The sequence below is a fragment of the Arachis stenosperma genome, chromosome 9 (genome assembly GCF_014773155.1).
Source record: "Arachis stenosperma cultivar V10309 chromosome 9, arast.V10309.gnm1.PFL2, whole genome shotgun sequence".
In the NCBI taxonomy this organism is placed as follows: domain Eukaryota; kingdom Viridiplantae; phylum Streptophyta; class Magnoliopsida; order Fabales; family Fabaceae; genus Arachis; species Arachis stenosperma.
Genome location: NC_080385.1, coordinates 75388022 through 75395237, shown reverse-complemented (window position 1 = coordinate 75395237; position 7216 = coordinate 75388022). Strand labels below are relative to the sequence as shown.

The window sequence follows — 7216 nt, the reverse complement described above, 5'->3', positions numbered from 1 at the left end:
GAGTTCTTAAGAACACTCTTTTGTTTTGGATCATGACTTTAACCACTCAGTTTAAAGCTTTTCACTTGGACCTTCGTGCCACAAGCACATGGTTAGGGACAGCTTGATTTAGCCGCTTAGGCCAAGATTTTATTCCTTTGGGCCCTCTTATCCACTGATGCTCAAAGCCTTGGATCCTTTTTACCCTTGCCTTTTGGTTTAAAAGGCTATTGGCTTTTTCTGCTTGCTTTTTCTTTTTTTCTTTTTTTTTCGCCATTTTTTTCGCAATTTTTTTTCACTGCTTTTTCTTGCTTCAAGAATCAATTTCATGATTTTTCAGATTATCAATAACGTTTCTCTTTGTTCATCATTCTTTCAAGAGCCAACAATTTTAACATTCATAAACTTCACTATCAAAAACATGCACTGTTCAAGCATTCATTCAGAAAACAAAAAGTATTGCCATTACATCAAAATAATTAAACTAATTTTAAGATAAAATTTGAAATCCAAGTACTTCTTGTTCTTTTGTAATTTGGCACATTTTTCATTTAAGAGAGGTAAAGGATTCATGGAATTATTCATAGCTTTAAGACATAGACACTAGATACTAATGATCATGTAGTGAAGACACAAACATGGATAGCACATAAAGTATCAAATCGAAAAACAGAAAAATAAGAACAAGGAAATTAAAGAATGGGTCCACCTTAGTGATGGCGGCTAGTTCTTCCTCTTGAAGATCCAATGGAACGCTTGAGCTCCTCAATATCTCTTCCTTGCCTTTTTTGCTCTATCCTTAGTGCTTTTGGTGCTCTTATCATTAGTTGCTCCCAATAGTTGTGTGGAGAAAAATGTATCCCTTGAGGCATCTCAGGGATTTCTTGATGAGGGAATTCCTTATACTCTTGTTGAGGTTTATGGGGATACTGTCGGGTGCACAGATCCTGCGGGGTCAAGGACTTCTCATCCCTGCTCCATTTAGGCGTGCAAAAACGCCCTTAGAGTGCAATTCTAGCGTTAAACGCCAGGTTGCTGCCTGTTTCTAGCGTTTAACGCCAGCGTTTCTTCCCTTTCTGGCATTTAGCGCCAGCTTGGTGCCCTATTCTAGCGTTAAACGCCAATCTGGTGCCCATTTCTGGCATTAAACGCTCAGAATGGTGCCAGACTGGGCGTTTAATGCCCATTCTGCTACTCTTACTGGCGTTTAAACGCCATGAAGCTTATCCTCCAAGGTGTGCTATTTTTTAATTCTATTTTTGAATTTGCTTTGATTTTTTCAATTGTTTTTGTGACTCCACATGATCATCAACCTAAAGAAAACATGAATTAACATAGATAAATAAAAATTAGGTTGCCTCCCAATAAGCACTTCTTTAATATCAAAAGCTTGACAATGGGCTCTCATGGAGCCTCACAGATATTCAGAGCATTGTTGGGGTCTCTCAACACCAAACTTAGAGTTTGGTTGTGGCCTCTCAACACCAAACTTAGAGTTTGGTTGCGGCCTCCCAACACCAAACTTAGAGTTTGAATGTGGGGGCTTTGTTTGACTCTATATTGAGAGAAGCTTTTTATGCTTCCTCTTCATGTGTACAAAAGGAGAACCTTGAGTCTTGAATATAAGGTAGTCCTCATTCAATTGAAGGACCAACTCTCCTCTATCAACATCAATCACAGCTTTTGATGTGGCGAGGAAGGGTCTTTCAAGGATGATGGATTCATCCTCCTCCTTCCCAGTGTCTAGGATTATGAAATCAGCAGGGATGTAAAGGCCTTCAACCTTCACTAGCATGTCCTCTACTAGTCCATAAGCCTGTTTTATTGATTTGTCCGCCATCTCTAGTGAGATTCTTGCAGCTTGTACCTCAAATATTCCTAGTTTCTCCATTACAGAGAGTGGCATGAGGTTAATTCCTTATCCTAGGTCACACAGAGTCTTCTCTAAGGTCATGGTGCCTATGGTACAGGGTATTAAGAATTTGCCAAGATCCTGTTTCTCCTGTTTCTTTTGAGGTAAAGTGTGCTGAACCCAGGTATTCAGTTCATTAATGAGCAATGGAGGTTCATCCTCCCAAGTCTCATTACCAAATAACTTGGCATCCAGCTTCATGATTTCTCCTAAATACTGGGCAACTTGCCCTTCAGCAATGTCTTCATCTTCTTCAGAAGATGAATAGTCATCAGAGCTCATTAATGGTAAAAGAAAGGTCAAAGGAATCTTTATGGTCTCTATATGAGCCTCAGATTCCTTAGGTTCCTCAAATGGGAACTCCTTTTTGTCCAGAGAACGTCCCATGAGGTCTTCCTCACTGGGATTCACGTCCTCCTCCTCCTCTCTAGGTTCAGCCACACCAAGTAAGGTTATGGCCTTGCACTCTCTTTTTGGGTTCTCTTCTGTATTGCTTGGGAGAGTACTAGGAGGAGTTTCAGTGACTCTTTTACTCAGCTGGCCCACTTGTGCATCCAAATTTCTAATGGAAGACCTTGTTTCATTCATGAAACTGAGAGTGGCCTTAGATAGATCAGAGACTATATTTGCTAAGCTAGATGGGTTCTGCTCAGAATTCTCTGTCTGTTGCTAAGAGGTTGATGGAGAAGGCTGGCGATTGCTAAAACTGTTTCTTCCTGCATTATTAAAGCCTTGTTAAGGCTTTTGTTGATCCTTTCATGACAAATTTGGATGATTTCTCCATAAGGGATTATAGGTGTTTTCATAGGCTTCACCCATGTAATTCACCTCTGCCATTGAGGGTTCTCAGGATCATAAGCTTCTTATTCAGAAGATGCTTTTTTAGTACTGTTGGATGCATTTGCAATCTATTCAGACTCTGAGAAATCATATTGACTTGCTGAGTTAACATTTTATTCTGAGGCAATATGGCATTCAGAGCATCAATTTCAAGAACTCTCTTCTTCTGAGGCGTCCCATTATTCACATGATTCCTCTCAGAAGTGTACATGAATTGGTTATTTGCAACCATTTCAATGAGTTCTTGAGCTTCTGTAGGCATTTTCTTTAGGTGAATAGATCCACCTGCAGAATGGTCCAATGACATCTTAGATAATTCAGACAAACCATCATAGAATATATCCATGGTGGTCCATTCTAAAAGCATGTCAGAAGGACACTTTTTGGTCAGTTTCTTATATCTTTCCCAAGCTTCATAGAAGGATTCACCTTCTTTCTGCCTGAAGGTTTGAACATCCACTCTAAGCTTGCTCAGCTTTTGAGGAGGAAAAAATTTGGCTAAGAAAGCCGTGACCAGCTTATCCCAAGAGTTCAGGCTATCTCTAGGTTGAGAGTCCAACCATATTCTAGCTCTGCCTCTTACAGCAAAAGGGAAAAGCATAAGCTTGTAGACCTCGAGATCAACTCCATTGGTCTTAACAGTATCACAGATCTACAAGAATTCAGTTAAGAACTGAAAAGGATCTTCTGATGGAAGTCCATAAAACTTGCAATTCTGTTGCATCAGAGAAACTAATTGAGGCTTAAGCTCAAAATTGTTTGCTCCAATGGCAGGGATTGAGATGCTTCTTCCATGGAAGTTGGAATTTGGTGCAGTGAAGTCACCAAGCATCTTCCTTGTATTGTTATTGTTGTTGGGTTCGGCCATTACTTCTTTTTCGAGATTCTCTATAAAGTTTTCTCTGGATTATTGTGCTTTAGCTTCTCTTAGCTTCTTCTTCAGAGTCCTTTCAGGTTCAGGATCTGTTTCAACAAGAATGTCCTTGTCCTTGCTCCTGCTCATATGAAAAAAAAAAGAGGACAGAAAAGGAAGAGGAATCCTCTATGTCACAGTATAAAGATTCCTTTATGTGAGTATAAGAAGAGAAGAATAGAAGAATAATGTAGAGAGAAGAGATGAAGAATTCGAACACAGAGAGGGAGAGAGGGTTCGGATTATGAGTAGAAGAGAAGTGTTAGTGAATAAATAAATAAATAGAAAGAGAAGAGAGAGAGAGTTTTCGAAAATAATTAAAAGGAAAAGGAAAATATTTTTGTTTTTATTTTAAAATTTAGTTAGAATTCAAAATTTAAGAGAAGAAATAAAATTGAAATTAAGATTTGAAACAATTAGTTAATTGAAAGAATTTTGAAAAAGGATGGGGAGTTTTCGAAAATTAGAGAGAGAAAATTAGTTAGATAGTTTTGAAAAAGATAAGAATTAATTTTGAAAAGATAAGAAGTTGGAAAAGATTTTGAAATTGATTTTGAAAAAGATATGATTTGAAAAAGATATGTTTGAAAAGATATTATTAAAAAGATATGATTGAAATTTATTTTGAAAAAGATTTGAAAAAGAAATTTAGAAAGATTTGATTTTGAAAATTAAAGTTAATAACTTGACTAACAAGAAACTAAAAAATATGATTCTAGGATATAAAGGTTGAACCTTTCTTAACAAGAAAGTAACAAACTTGAAATTTTTGAATCCATCACATTAATTGTTAGTAAAGTTTTTGAAAATTTGAAATGAAATTAAGAAAAAGATTTTGAAAAACAATTTTTAAAATTTTCAAAAAACATGAAAGAAAAGATGAAAAAGGTTTGATTTTTGAAAAAAAATTTGAAAAGATAGCTGTTCATACCCTGACCGAGCTCTCCTAACCCGGCTAATCCACAGAAGGTCCGAGGTCGTCCCAAAGGCCCACGCCTGAGGTCGGACCTCGGACCAACAAAGGAAAAGGCCCATCAAAAGGAGCGAAGCCCAAAACCTAAAGGCCGAAAAGGCCTGGGAAAGGCGGTTCCACAGAGATAAAGATAAAACTCCCAAAAAGATAAGATAAGATAAGAATATCTTATCCAGGGATGATCACGACCAACTACTATAAATACACTGGAGCACCCAGGTATAACTCATACTCTAATTCTACTCGATATCTGCTTGGACCCATGCTAACTGAAGCATCGGAGTGTCATTGCAGGTACACCCCCCGTCGTTCAGCACACCAAGCTCGGGTCACAGACCCCTACCTCGGACCTTGCCTGAACGACCGAGCTACACGTTTCAGGTAACCCTCGGAACATTGGCGCCGTTGCCGGGGACCCTGGAAGTCATCCATGGCGGACGACCCTCCCAACAATAACCACGCTACATCAGAACAAGAAGAGGAAGTTGACACCGGAGAACGGCCGGACAGCCCTCTATCACCACGCACTCCAGGGGGAAACAAACAGAATCGCCCAAAGACATCACTCCTAGACAAAGATCCACAAAATCCCGAAAAAGAAAAGAGTTCGGAGATTCTGGAAACAGTACAAGCGCAGCAAAACCGGCTGAAACAGCTCGAAGAAGACATAAAGAAGCAGAAAGAAACTGAACAAGATCTAAGAAGGGAAGCTCGCAAACGCAGAGAATTAGAAGAAAAACTACGAAAGATAGAGGCCAACCTGAAAAATCGGACGGAACGCGGCACCACCCCCGAAGGCAATCATGATCCCTTTACGCAAGAGATCATGAAAGAAAAGGTACCGCGAAACTTCAAACCGCCCGATATGGACCTCTACGACGGCACCACCGATCCAAGCCTTCAGAAGCAGAATGTACCTAGTCGACGCCTCCGACGCGATTCGATGCAAAGCCTTCCCTACCACTCTTACAAAATCGGCCATGAAGTGGTTCGACAACCTGCCGCCAGGATCAATCTCCAGCTTTGAGGACCTGACCAAAAAATTCTTAACAAGGTTCTCTATTCAAAAGGATAAGGCAAAACATGCCCCCAGCCTACTCGGGATCAAACAAGGCAACCAAGAAACCCTCCGAGAATACATGGAGCGATTCAACAAAGCCTGCCTGGACATACAACACTTGCCCACTGAAGCAGCCCTCATGGGACTAGCAAACGGCCTAAAAGAAGGACCGTTTAGCCAATCCCTATCCAAACGATACCCGACCTCCTTATACGAGGTGCAAGAGCGAGCAGAAAAATATATCAACATGGAGGAAACTTCCCAGATAAGGGACTCTTCCAAGAAGGAGTCAACCCATTCATTCCGAGATCGAGATCGGGAACAGAAAAAGAAAGAAGAATCCAGTTCGGACAGGCCACGGAAATACCACAGCTACACCCCCCTCCGAGTCGCCCTGGTAGACGTCTACAGAGAGGTGTGCCACACCGAAAGAATCCCACCACCCCGACCTCTAAAGCACAAGAGAGCAGGGAGAGATCGGTCCGAGTACTGCGAATATCACAGACTCTACGGCCATCCTACTAACGACTGCCACGACCTAAAGAATGTTATAGAAAAATTAGCCAGAGAAGGAAAACTCGACAGATACATAGCAGAGAAAGGAGAAGAGACCAGGAAGAGGAGACGAGGAGATAACGAAGATCGGGCCGAACCGACCCCACGAACCCCTGAAAGGCACGTACACATGATAAACGGAGGTTTCGCAGGCGGAGGAACATCCAGATCCTCGCGAAAGAGACACCTCAAGGAAATATATCACGTCCGAGAAGACAGTCCCCTGCCCGAGTTACCCACCATCTCATTCACCCGAGAAGATGCCCAAGGGATAATACCCGGGCACGACGATCCAATGGTGATCACCATTATTCTAGCAAACGCCAACCTACATCGAACCCTGATCGACCAGGGGAGCTCAGCAGACATCCTGTTCAAAACAGCCTTCGACAAGCTCGGACTTGAAGAAAAAGAGATAAAAGCCTATCCCACCGACCTGTTTGGACTAGGAGATACCCCGATCCGTCCCTTGGGATACATCTCGTTACACACTACCTTTGGAAAGGGCGAGCAAGCCAAAACATTAAATATCGACTACATTGTAGTCGACGTCACTTCGGCATACAACGCCCTCATCGGACGACCAACCTTAAACAGACTAGCAGCTATAGTCTCGACCCCACACCTCTGTATGAAGTTCCCTACCGCAAAGGGGATCGCTACCCTAAAAGGCGACCAAAAACTAGCACGACGATGCTACAACGAAAGCCTGAGCCTAAAAGGGAAAGAGGTCAACACAATAGAACTCGGGCGAGTCCAGGCCCGAGAAGATCTTCGGCCACAACCAGAAGGAGAAACCGAAAAGATCCAAATCGGGAACACACCCGAGAAAGTAACAAACGTGGGGGCAAACCTCGAAGCAGGCCTAAAGGAGGAACTCACAACCCTCTTAAGGGAGAATTCCGACCTCTTCGCCTGGAAAGCCTCCGATATGCCAGGCATAAGCCCCGGCCTAATGTGCCATAAGCTATCAGTATACCCGGG

The 7216-nt window shown here is 41.9% G+C and overlaps 1 non-coding gene across 1 annotated transcript; it reads left to right on the top strand.

The window, feature by feature from the left end:
- The first annotated feature begins 3092 nt into the window (after positions 1-3092).
- LOC130952670 (small nucleolar RNA R71) lies at positions 3093-3200 on the top strand. Its single transcript, XR_009074848.1, has one exon. It is a non-coding gene; the product is annotated as a small nucleolar RNA R71 (small nucleolar RNA).
- The last annotated feature ends 4016 nt before the right edge of the window (positions 3201-7216 follow it).